The sequence below is a fragment of the Miniopterus natalensis genome, chromosome 8 (assembly GCF_054644295.1).
Source record: "Miniopterus natalensis isolate mMinNat1 chromosome 8, mMinNat1.hap1, whole genome shotgun sequence".
NCBI classification, from domain to species: domain Eukaryota; kingdom Metazoa; phylum Chordata; class Mammalia; order Chiroptera; family Miniopteridae; genus Miniopterus; species Miniopterus natalensis.
The window spans coordinates 41,156,610-41,169,759 of record NC_142088.1 but is presented as its reverse complement, the minus strand read 5'-3'; the positions used below and the strand labels follow the sequence as shown (position 1 = coordinate 41,169,759).

General features: G+C 42.6%; 1 long non-coding RNA gene across 1 annotated transcript; it reads left to right on the top strand.

The window, feature by feature from the left end:
- Positions 1–330: 330 nt before the first annotated feature.
- On the top strand, positions 331–1,755 carry LOC148092607 (uncharacterized). Its single transcript, XR_015714901.1, has 2 exons — positions 331–1,153; positions 1,456–1,755. It is a non-coding gene; the product is annotated as an uncharacterized LOC148092607 (long non-coding RNA).
- The last annotated feature ends 11,395 nt before the right edge of the window (positions 1,756–13,150 follow it).

Here is a 13,150-nt window from a genome sequence, read left to right as displayed (position 1 = left end):
CTCGCGGGCGGAGCGGGGCCGGAGCGCGCTGCGCGGAGGAGGCGGCGGCGCGGGGCCGGGGCGGGCGCGCTGCGCGGAGGAGGCGGCGGCGCGGGGCCGGGGCGGGCGCGCTGCGCGGAGGAGGAGGCGCGGGGCCGGGGCGCGCGCGCTGCGCGGAGGAGGAGGCGCGGGGCCGGGGCGCGCGCGCTGCGCGGAGGCGGCGGCGGCGCGGGGCCGGGGCGGGCGCGCTGCGCGGAGGAGGCGGCGCGGGGCCGGGGCGGGCGCGCTGCGCGGCCGCGGGCCTCTGCGGGCGGTGCCGAACCCACGGCTTTCCTAACCTCCTGCGCAGTGTGCCCTTGACGGCATGTCCCAGAGGTTGGACCTCGCCAGCCTGCGGGGCTACCTTGGCCACCCTCGGAGAAGGGCGTCCCGGGTGTCCCCAGCCTCCGGGGAATTTGCTGCCTCCGTTTGCTGTTGCCCGGTTGGGTGTCGCTAAAGAGCGGTCCCCGAGGAGAGAGGGCCAGGGGGGTTCCAGTTGCCGTCAGGGAAACGATTGGTCCTCGGGCAAGGCCCCGCTCTTTCTGACTCGTATGCTGGTGGAAATTACTCCAATGCCTTCGTTGCACTGTTTCAGTTTTCTTTATATCTACACGGTGTTTTAATCTTTTTATTTTATTAAAAAATTGTCTGCCTTGCTCTTCCATCAGCATTTGACTTTTCATGGGTGCCCATTGCTTGGGTGGGATGTGCAGTCTCCTTCCTCCTGACAACAGAGCTCAGAACACCATGGATTCCCCCTGCCCTGCTTAAATATTCGTTTAAGTTTATGTAAAGTGATTAGCTAGTTTTTAAAATGGAAAAATAATAAATGCCTATGGTAGGAAGTTTAAGCAGTACAGAAGCCCTTTTACATGGCACCAAGCCTCCTCCTACCATTAGCATGGTGGCCACTGCTAATACTTTCTTTTGGTTCCTTTCAGAACACAGCATACAGATCGTTCCTTTGGAATACCCTGCCTACATAAAAAAATTAGGTCATCTGTGCCTCCCTCCCCTTACAACACATCCTGGAGGTGGCCTCACGTCAGAACCTGTGGATCCCGGCCTTCTGTGGTGTTCCATTGCGCAGCCCTCCAGAATTACTCCGTGGGCCCTCTGCTGAAAGGACATTGAGGTTGTTTCTAGTCTTTTGCTATTATTACAAACAATTCTGCAGTGAACATCTGTGTGTATATGTGACTCGGGCTATACATGCAACTGTGTCTATAGGATAAATTCCTAGAAGTGGAATTGTCTCAATGGAGAATATTTGCATTTTTAATTTTATAGTTCTTGCCAATTAAAGGTACGACCAAATCATATTCTCAATGACTGTTCCCCATCCCCCACCTTGTTAACAGTAGGATGGTTGAGCTTTTAAATCTGTGCCAGTGTGAAAGATTTATTTTATTTCTTTCTTTTTAATCCTCGCCAAAGGACATGTTTTTCATTGATTCTCGAGAGAGAGGAGAGGAGAGGGAGAGAAAGAGACACACAGCGATGGAGAAACACATTGATGTGGGAGAGAAACATTGATTGGTCGGCTCTCTTGCAGCCCCATCGGGAACTGAATCTTCAGTCCCCACCTTGGTGTGCACAAGGCAACTCTCCAACCCAGCCACACCAGCCAGGGTGCCAGTGGGAAAGATTAAAAGCAGCATGTCACTGTTTTAATTTGCATTTAAATTTTGATTGAGGTTTGTTCTTTTTCACATGAATAAAGTTATTTGAATTCTATGGGCAGCTGATCATGTCCTTTGCCCACTTCTGTTGGAATTTTAGGCTTTTTCTTAGGGATTGCAAATACTTTTGATATAGTAAAGAAATTAGATCTTTGGCTATCATATCTAATCAGTCTTTTGACTTCTTTTTGGCAGTATTTACCATTTGTAAGTTTTTAATATTTATAGAGTAAAATGTATCAGTCTTTTACTTTATAGCTGTTGGGTTTTCTGTTTGTTTAGAGAGAACTTACCCAAATACTGTATTCAGATCCCCCAGGTTTTAGTCTAGCAATCTCTCCAAAGTGACCCAGGTAATAGGAAGAGCTTACTGTATGCCTGAATAAGAGAGAAAATATATGATTTGAAGTTCAGCAAGTAGTTTGTCTTTTTTAAAATTAACATTTCCTCTCTGTTTACAAATATTATATATATATACATAAAGTGTTTTTATTGATTTCAGAGAGAGAGAAACATCAATGAAGAGAGTGAGTCATTGATTGGCTGCCTCCTGTACGCCCCCTGCTGGGGATCCAGCCGGAAACCCCGGGCATGTGCCCTGATCAGGAAACGAACCCTGACCTCCTGGTTCATAGGTTGACACTCAACCACTGAGCCACGCTGGCGGGGCCAAAGATTATATATTTTTATTGTAGGAAATTTGGAAATGTATAATGCTATAAAGAAGGTAATAAGAGTCATCTATACTTCTACTACTTAGAGATAAACTGATATATATGTGTTACATATATTTATACTGTTTATATTTTGCAACCTACTTTTGAAAATATAGCAATATTCTATGGGAATTTTCTTGGGGTATCAAATATTTTTCTAAACATGATTTTAATCATTGAATAATTTTTTATTATAAAAGTAACAAAGTGTTTAACCAACACTAGTTACAGGAGGCTTAGGTAGTGTCTAAATTTTTGCTGTTGTAATTAAATAGTGTTAATATGCATGTCTCTCTTTTTGTCTTTTAATTTAGCCAATTCTGTAAGTGTACAACACACTACAAAGAAAGGAGAATATGGATTTAGCTTCAGGGTTGGAGCCTGCTTGTTATAATGTGCCAGGACCCCATGGAGTCTGTGCCTTCCTTTAATATCTTTTTGGGAAGTATTCATGCTTTTTTGCACATAGAGAAAGAAGCAAGTCAACGATCCAGTTCCTTACAGTTTGCATATTGCATTACTTACCTGACAGACTAAGAATCACAATTTCCCTTTTTAAAATATATGTATGAAATCTCTGAGGATCAGAGTGGGAAACTATAAGTGGTATTATTTGTGTTTCTAGAAAGGAGGTCAGAGGCCATCTAATGCAGTCCCTTCCTGTCCCAGGTGGGGAAGTTGAGGCTCAGAGATCTTATGTGCCCTGCCCAAGACTCACAGCTCAGCTGCATAAGGTGGCATAGGATTCATATTAGGTTTTTTTGTCGCCCATTATCTGAATTGTACATCATTTTTTAATGCCAGTTTTTAGGTGAATTGGCCTTTACTGGCTGTAACTGCAGAATTTCTGAATGGGGCACACTTGCATGGAACCCTGACTGTGCCAAATGCCTGGCTGAGCAGGAAATCTCACCTCCACATACAGGTTCTCATTGTCTCCTTCTCGTTTACATCTACACTGAAAAGATTCCTTTATGAATTTCCTTTCTTGTCTACCATTTTCCTGCTACAAAGAGTTTAACCTATTTTATGCCAGGTTTTTGCCTTGGGTACACATCAGGCTTTATTTTATTTCTCATTGAGAAAGCAGAACTTAACTGTGAATTTTCTTCATAAGGGCTTTCATTTACACAGGAAACAATGCTTTAGACAAACATTATGAAAGCTTTGGAGTCTATTACCTAATTGGCTTGAAGGTAAGTCTAGTTAAAAACACTTACTTGGATTCTGCACACTTTCTACAGACATCAGTTCTCGAGAATCTTTTTGGACAAGAAGTCAGCAAGGTTCGTCTGATAACGCTCCGCTGGCTGGGAACTGGAGGAATTGGAGGTTGGTTTGCTTTGGTCCTTGCTGTTCCTTGGACTAAGGATAGAATCTATCTCTCTTTTCCTTTCCCTAATAGATTTGGCAGAGAGCTCTCTCCTTGCTTTTGACAAAGAATAAAGTTGTTTGTTGTTATTTTTTAAAAAAAGGTCTGAGAAGTTATTTTTGCTCTGGATTTGGCTTCTGATTAATTGTATGACCTTGGGGGAAATTTTATGTAGAAAGTTCTTTGTGGCTTTTTTTCCTGAAAAGTAAATAGGATATCCTACTTAACAATGACATTCAGAATATTAGAATATCAACTTTAATTTTGGATCTTGAATGTGGCTGATTGTCACAATCATGGAGTGGGTTGTTAAACCTCCAGAGAGAAAATGGCTATATTAATTATCTAGGACCCTTTAGGTTTCAAGGGAGAAAATCAACAAAATCTAGCTTAAGCCACAAGGGGGAATTTATTGATTCATACATATGGGAAGCCCAAAGGGGATGGGGGTAATTGTGACTTCAAACGTGGCTGAATCCAGAAATTGAAGTGATTCCCTCAGCTGTCTCACTGTCCGTTTTTTTCAGCTCTGTTTACCTCTCCCTAGCTTTATTCAAGCCTTCATGGTCTTTACAGCTAATGATCCTAGAGTAAGAGAGACAGCATTTCTCTTTTAGTGCTCACATGTCAAATCTTAGGGAGATTCTGATTGGTCCGCTTGGGACACTTATCTATCCCTGAATAAATAATTGTGGCTAGGAGCATGGGGTGCTCTGATGGGGCTGCTAGGCTTATGAGCACATCTCTTTGATAGGGGAATATTGGGACACCGTGATAAGCAACCCTACCAGGATCCCACGAAGTCAGGTAAGGGTGGCTGTGTTCCAGACAAAGAGCAAAGGGATGCAAAACAGGCCAAACCAACACTACAAAGGCCTTTGGATGGAGTATGAGTGCATTAGCTATAGATCTGTTCAGGGTTCAGACATGTTTGTCTCTCTCCATACATATAACTTCTACATATGGTCACATTTAATTTGGTTTCACTATAAAGTTTAAGCTCCATTGAACTGAATGAAGTAGCACTACTGTAAGCCTAGCAAAGATGAGGTATTAATACAGAAATATATATTAGGTTAGAGAGATCAAAGTGATAAGTTAACTTTTTTTTTTTTTTTTTTTTAGTTTTAGTTAGCATAGAGACATTATATTTATAATAGTTTTCCTTGGCCTCTTTCATCATATAATGTAGAAAGGTTTTCAAAGTATTTTTTAAATTATAAAAGTAGCACAAAAAGCTATAAAAGTGAAAAAATAGTTTCTTTTATTTCATTCCAGAACCTTCCCAAGTGTTTGCAAGAATATATGTATATTTTATATAAACATACAGGATGATTCTATATGTCTGTTCTGCAGCTTGCTTTCTTCAACCAGTGCTGTATCTTGGAGACCTTTGTCAGTACAGATAGAACTCCTTTCTTAACAACCACACAGTTTCCCACAGCATCTGTTGATGTGTAACCCCATCATCAGAGGATTTTAAGGTACTTTACAAAGCATCACTCTTTAGCCTCTCCTGCCTGCAGGAAACCTGATGTGTCTGGAGGACCTGTGGCTCGGAGTTGGGCCAGGCCTTGCCCACTAATGTGGATGCAGCAGAAGCAGTGATGCCATCAGGGATTTCCCAGAGGGAGTAAGATTCCTGCAGGGCTAAGTTAGAGCCAGAATCTGGTCCTATTACTGCCCCCTCCCACACCCTTCCCTGCGGTTAACCAGGAGGGAGGCCCATTGTTGAGTGGTTTGGCAGAAGCCTGAAATATTGCAAAGATGTAATGACTTCCTCTTTAGCTTATAGCCACACACAAGGGGACTGACACTATTTTCACAGGATTCCTGGGTAGCTTCTGTTCTCCACCCCTCTGAATAGGCTCCTTGGTGTCCTTTATTGGTTTGCAGACATCAGCACATATCCCTGGGTTATGGTCGATCACAGCTAATTCGCTTACATCTGTTTTGGAAATGCCCATATCAGATGCAGTTCCCTCCAGTGTCCGTGTGTTCTTGCTGCCGAGTTACCTCGGCTGCCCTGAAAGGCGGGCTGGGTTGGGGGACAGTGAGCAGCATAGGTTGAGGGGACAGCTTAAAGGCAAAGGAGCAAAGGAGCCATCCTGACTTGTCTGAGAAAAAGCGTTTGTTTCTCCTCGCGTCCAGCCTCCTCTCTGGCATTTCTCTCCCACGCTCCTTCCTACTTCACGCCCTCCAGCCGCCACGTCAAAGGAGAGGACGCTCTAAGTGCTTTGCAGCCGCCCCAGCTCCTGGGGCCTTCTGCCGATGAATGGCTACTGAGTGGGGATGGCCTGGGAACTGCAGTTTAAGACCAGAAAGCATCTTCCCTCTTGTTTTTCTCAGACCTCTCTCTCTGCCTTTCTTTGGCCTCCCGTATGGCTTTGCTTATTGCAGTTTTTATCCTTAGACCCAGCTCTAAGGCCACCATGAGGGGGTCTCTAGTAATCCCAGTGGGAAGGGGTCCCTCACCTCGGCTGCACGTGCCAGCTGCCCGTCACCACCCTTCCTGGACCTGGACATTCTCGAAGGCCTTTTCTTGGAGGTGCTGGGCTAGCTAAGCTTTGTCTTTTCCATACCAGACCATCCTCCTTCCCCACTCAAGGCTCAAAAGACACTGTATTCTTAGCAACTATCACGGTACCTGGTCCATAGTAGGTGCTTAATATGCTTGTTGAAAAGATGAATCTGTCTAGGTCACGATGTGCTGCAAGGACTTGGACCTAGTTTTACAATGAAATCACTAGTATCTTTTGGAAGAGGTCACAGTATTTGTTCCCTTTGTTGGTATTTGAGTTTTGGTGATGCTTTAACGTTAAAAATATATATATTTATATTTTTAAAAGGAAACCCCTCCCCTCTTTGATCTCCTTGTAGACCTTAAAACTGTCAGATCCTAGGGGAAGTAACTGCGTAGGGACGGGTTTATGTAAGTCTAAATTGTTTTGTAAATTCTAACTCCAGAGGAAAAAGAAAAAAAAAATAAACGTACAAAACCCCCAGAAAATAGCATCTTGTCATGCAAGGGGCTGGGCACACTCCATCTTGCCACGATATATTTTTGGACCCTGGAAACTCTCCTGAGCATCTCTCCAACATAAGAACCTGCAATTACAAGTACAATGGGACTGTTTTACCTCCCTAGGGTGGCTGGAGCACAAAGAACCCAGAGAGGCTCACGCGGGATTGGTTTGAGCACAGGAATGTGCTCTGAAAGGAGGTTCTGTTTGGTTTATTTCTTGACACAGATGTAAATAGCAGCCTTTGAGGCCTTTGTTAAGCCGACATTTACTCCTTTGATTTTCTGTCCTGGGATATCACCTTCTCCTCCTCCCTGGATAATGGCAGTTCTGCCTAAAACGTGTCGCACAATCTGTCTTTGACTTTTTGTCATCTCCTGACGACAGTCCAACTTCGTAATATGGATTTTCAAGGCCAGCCCTGATTCTGGCTCTACTATCTGGTTAAGATGGTAAGTCTAGAAGCTACAGGAGAATCCATTTCCTATTCCTAAGTGGAAAAGATCAGCATTTCTGTTTTCAAAGATGTCTAGCAAAATTTCTGTCACTTCTGTTTGGTGACTAAGTTTTGTTTATGATAGCTCTCCCCTTAGTGAAGTTCTAATCAACTTCTCTGTTTTCCTTAGGAAGTCCATCATGTGGTTTAGGGATTTTCCTTTTATTTACTCTTATAATTAAAATTTTTTTCTCTCAATAAAAATGTGTACGAAGAAAATTAGAAAAACACAAAAAGTTTAAAGAAAAATAAAAGCAGTCCTAATTTTACCTTCAAGATAATCTTGCAACTCTGGCAAATTTTCTTCTATCATTTCTTTGAGAGGTTCCTCTCTTAGATTCTCTTTCCTGGAAGTACCCTTCATGCCTCTATCATATTTTTCATTTCTTCATCCTGTTATTGTTTCTGGGAGAATTTCTTTACTCCACCTGTCAGCTTTCTAAATCTGTCTTCTGCTGGGCCCATTGTGCTATTCGGCCTAATAACTGGGGTTTTAAAGACCATCTCTTTTTTTTTGAGAGCTAGGTCTTCTCTTAGTAGTAATTGGTATCTTTCTGTCACAGTAGGGGCTTTCTTCAAATGTCTGGTGGCTTGTGATCGTGTGTTCATTTCTGATAGGAGAGGCCCAGATGGTATGCCTGAGAATGTGCTATTCTCTGGGGGTAGGGCAGGAGCAGGATGTGGGGCTGGGCAGGGTGAGTCAGTAAGTCTTCTGGCCAAGACTCTTCCACTCCTCCTGGGTGAGGCCAGCTACTGGAAGCTTTACCTGGATTCTCTGGCCCAAATGCTGGCCCAAAATATGTCTCGGGCTTGCTGCTCCTACAAGCTTTGGGTGTAAATGTGGGGGACCACCTGCATGGCTGCTCCTACTGAGATGACCCAACCAGTCCTGAGAGCGACCCTGAACTCCCTCATCCGCACAGGCTCTCGGGGTCTTCTCCCTTTAATTTAGGGCCCCTTGGACCCATCCTACCACTGTCCTCTCCTGTGTATGTTTTCAGTTCATTAATTTGATTTCATGTGTCTTTCGGAAGTGGAGGTGACATTATTACTGGCCACAGAGGCTCTTTCTTCGCTTACTCCCATTGTTTCGATTTGTTCATTTAAAACTATTTTCTGCCATTTCTAATGACTTGGAGTGGGGAAGGTGGGCTGGAGCACATCAGCTGTCTTTACCCAGTCTTCTCAAGATTTTTTCAAAGATACTTTAAGGTTTTCTCATGGACTAAGAATTTAGAATTGATAACCAGAGGAGGAAATAGCTTAATATTTGCTTCCCAATATCTTAATAGCTGTTGGGAACTTAAAACCTAAATACAGAGAAAGCATGGTTTTGGACCACCTACTTGACTAAAATCTGAACTTCCTTTATCCACAGTGAAGGGCCACTTGCCCTCAGAAGCTGTTCTGTTGACTCCTGGCAACCTCGTTGTTGGAGAGCTTTGGTGGCTACCCAGGGACAGCACCTTTTTGGCTGAGGGCACCGTTTTAAAGCTTTCCAACTTTAGGGAGCGGTCTGGGTGGGGCCACGTTCCTGCTGCACCCCGTAACGTTTCCCATGTTCGGCCGTGTTGATAGCTGCTGCCGTCTGCGGTTCGCTGCTCTGGCCCATGAAGGCAGAGCTGCTTGCGCTGAAAAGCACTGACTCACGCCGCAGACTCATCTGTAGGCCTCGGGGCTGGGTTTCTGTGAATCCCTTCCAGTTCATTCCTGTTGGCCGGGCTCGCCCTTTTGCAAGTGCCTGCTTGCCCTGCGTGCCTGTGCGACAGGAGGACATCAGCCCCCATGGTAACTTCTCAGTGACTTTTCTCTAGGATTTTCCTGCGTTAGTGTGATATCATTTCCATGTTTGTGAAGCATAGTAATAAAGATACTCTGTACTTCTCTAGGGCATTTCTCCTGAGGAATTTTTGAACATCTAAAGACAATAGTTTTGTAATCTTCATAATTTTTCCTCTGAGGTAAATGTTTCTTTGTTAATTTTTAAGGCAATGAATATGACTTTGAAGATAGCACAGCAGGCTTTTGATTTTACCACAAAACAGAAGAACTTTGTATTCTAGGCAGGAGTACAAATGTGGCATTTTATATTCATTGGGGGTGAAGAGGTACATACAGGCATCTGTCACTTACTGGTATTTCAGTAAAGTTGACTAGACTATTTGTCATAAAACTTGTTATAGTTCCCCAAGACTTTTTAAAATCTTTATTTTATTTTTTAATTGATCTTAGAGAGAGGAAGGGAAGGAGAGAGAGAGACATTGATGTGAGAGAAAAACATGGATCATTTGCTTCCCGCACGTGTCCCAACTGGGAATCGACCTGCAGCCTGGATATGTGCCCTGACCAGGAATCAAACCCTCAACCAACTGAGCCACACTGGCCAGGACTAATTCCTCAAGACTTTTTGATATGGAATCAGAGATTTCTTTCTCCATAGTGGAAAATTCTAATAGAAAATGTCCAAATTTTGTGAGGCAGGACTAAGGAGAGAGTTTATCATTCTGATGTCTACAATGGGAGTTCTTCACCACGTCTGCACACTAGAATCACTTGGGAAGCCTTTAAAAAATACCAGCGTTTGAAACTTCAGTGGTGCCTGGGGTTAGGGTCGAACAGGGACTGGCCATAAGCTGGCACTGGGGGGCTTTGGGGGTAAAAGAAACCTTCTACACTGGATTGTAGTTGTAGTTGCGCCATCACATATATTTACTAAAAAAAACCATTGAACTTACAGTGGATGAATTTTACGGTACGTAAATTATACCTCAGTAAAGCTCTTTTTAAAAAGCCTGCCTAGGTGTCACTTCAGACCAATTAAATCAGAATCTCTGATAGTAGGACTCTGGCACTAGAATTTTTGAGAAGCTCCTCAACTGATTTTAACGTGCGGCCAGGGAAAAGAACCACTGGCCTAAACCTTGTGTGTCTTGGTAGGACAATCCTGCCCTGGGGCCAAGAACCTTTCAAACAATATTATTTAGTAATGAGATTTGGTTTATTTGGCCATCCCTTAAAGTAACAAAGGCTCATAAGACTTAGATATAAAGATGGATGATGCATCCAGATTATAGCACAGCACTTTGAATTTAGGTAGCATTGCTGTGTTGGGGATATAGATGAGTGACTAAATGAGTTATTGCTGTTTTGGGGGGGAAACCCCAGCCTTTGCATGTCTGGTGAGTCTCTACATGCCTAGTTAAGGGGTGGGTCGAGGGTAAGGAGAGCAAGACATTCATCTGGGGTGCAAAATTTAAAGTTTGTGAAAAAACTAACCCAGATAGATACTATTTTAATGCAATTAAAAATAAAAATCAATGCAAAAAATCGATGAATGAAGTATCATTTTTTTAAATTTTATTTTCAATTACAGTTTACATTCAATATTATTTTGTTTTTCAGTTTCAGGTGTTACAGCATAGTGATTAGACAATCATATACTTTACAAAGTGATCCCCCCACCCCGACACTTCCAGTACCCACTTGGCACTATACATAGTTATTACAATATTATGACTATATTCCCTATGCTGACTTTATATTCCCATGACTATATGGTAACTACCAATCTGTATTTCCTTTTTTTTAAATTAAATTTATTGGGGTGACATTGGTTCACAAAACCACAGAGGTTTCAAGGGTACAACTCAACAAAACATCATCTGCACACTGCATCCTGAGCCCATAGCCTAAAGAAAAGTCTCTTTCAATACCCATTTATTCCCCCTTTGCCCACCTCCACCTACCCCTCTTCCCTCTAGCTATCAACGCACTGTTGTCTGTGTCTATATTATATATATATATATATTTTGCTTAATCCTTTCATTTTAGTTCATCCAATCCCCCAACGCCCCTTTCCTTTGACAGCTGTCAGTCTGTTCCATATATCCATGCCTTTATTTTTATTTTGTTTGTCAGCTTATTTTGTTTATTAGATTCCACATATAAGTGAGATCATATGGTATTTGTCTTTCTCTGGCTTATTTCACTTAGCATAATAATTTCCAGGTCCATCCATGCTGTTGCAAAAGGTAAGATTTTCTGTTTTTTTAAAAAAAATATGTTTCTATTGATTTTAGAGAAAGAGAAAGGGAGAGAGAGAGAAACATCGATATGAGAGAGAAAAGTCAATCGGTTGCCTCCTGCACTCACCCCGACCAGGGATTGAATCCACAACCTGAGCATGTGCCCTGAATGGGAATTGAACCAGCGACCTTTCAGTGCAGGACTCTAACCAACTGAGTCACACGAGCCAGGGCTCCTTTTTTCGAATTTTTTTTATAGCCAGGTAGTATTCCATTGTATAAATGTACCACAGCTTTTTTATCCACTCATCTACTGATGGGCACTTGGGCTGTTTCCACATCTTAGCTATTTTAAGTTGTGTTGTTGCAAACACAAGGGTACATAAATTCTTTCTGATTGGTGTTTTGGGTTTCTTAGGATGTATTCCTAGAAGTGGAATCACTGGGTTAAATGACAGTTTCACATTTAATTTTTTGAGGAAACTCCATACTGTTTTCTATAGTGGCTGCACCAGTCTGCATTCCCACCAGCAGTGTACTAAGGCTCCCTTTTCTCCATATCCTCTCCAGCACTTGTCATTTATTGATTTGTAGAGGGTGCCATTAAGACGGGTGTGAGGTGATACCTCATTGTTGTTTTAATTTGCATCTTTCTAATGATTAGTGACGTTGGGCATTTTTTCATATGTCTCTTGGCCATCTGTATGTCTACTTTGGAGAATGTCCTTTGATTTTAAATGATAGCTTTGCTGGGTGGAGCAGTCTTGGCTGTAGTTCCTTGCTTTTCATCACTTTGAATATTTTTTGTACCAATCCCTTCTGACCTGCAAAGTTTCTGTTGAGAAATCAGCTGACAGTCTATGGGAGATCCCTTGTAAGAACTAAATGCTTTTCTCTTGCTACTTTTAAGATTCTCTCTTTGTCTTTAAGCTTTCAGATTTTAATTATGATGTGTCTTGGTGTGGACCTCTTTGGGTTCATCTTGTTTGGGACTCTCTGTACTTCTGGGCTTGTATGTCTATTTCCTTTGCCAGGTTAGGGAAGTTGTCAGTAATTATTTCTTTAAATACATTTTCAATTCCTTGCTCTCTCTCTTCTCCTTCTGGTACCACTATGACGAAAATGTTGGTATGCTTGAGGCCCCTTAAACTATCCTCATTTTTTGGGGTTCTTTTTGCTGTTCTGGTTAAGTGTTTTCTGCTACCTTGTCTTCCAAATTGTTGATTTGGTCCTCTGCTTCATCTAATCTATTGTCTATTCCCTCTAATGTATTCTTCATTTCAGTTATTGTAATCTTCATTTCTGACTAGTTCTTTTTTGTGTTTCCTATCTCTTTATTGATGTCCTTATTGAGATAATCTATTCTTTCCCTAAATTCATTGAGCATCTTTATGACCAGTGTTTGAACTCTGCATCTGGTAGATTGCTTGTCTCCATTGTTTAGCTCTTTTTTCTGGAGTTTTGTTCTGTTCTTTCATTTGGGACATGTTTCTCTGTCTCTTCATTTTGGCTGGCTCCCTGTGTTTGTTCTATGTATTAGATAGAGCTATCTTGTGGTCTTGATAGAGTGGTCTTATGTAGTAGGTGTCCTGTGGGGTCCAGTGGCAATGCCTCCCTAGTCACCTCAACAGGGTGCTCCAGGTGTATCCTTTGTGTGGGTGGTGTCTCTAGTTGTGTGTGGGTCAATGCCCTCCTGTTGTTAATTGAAACTTGATGACTGTTGGTATGTCAATGGGGGGGATTGACCCTCAGGCTGATTGGTTGTGAGGACTGGCTTTGACTACAATGGAGAAACTGTTGCACAGGGGCTGACCCCAT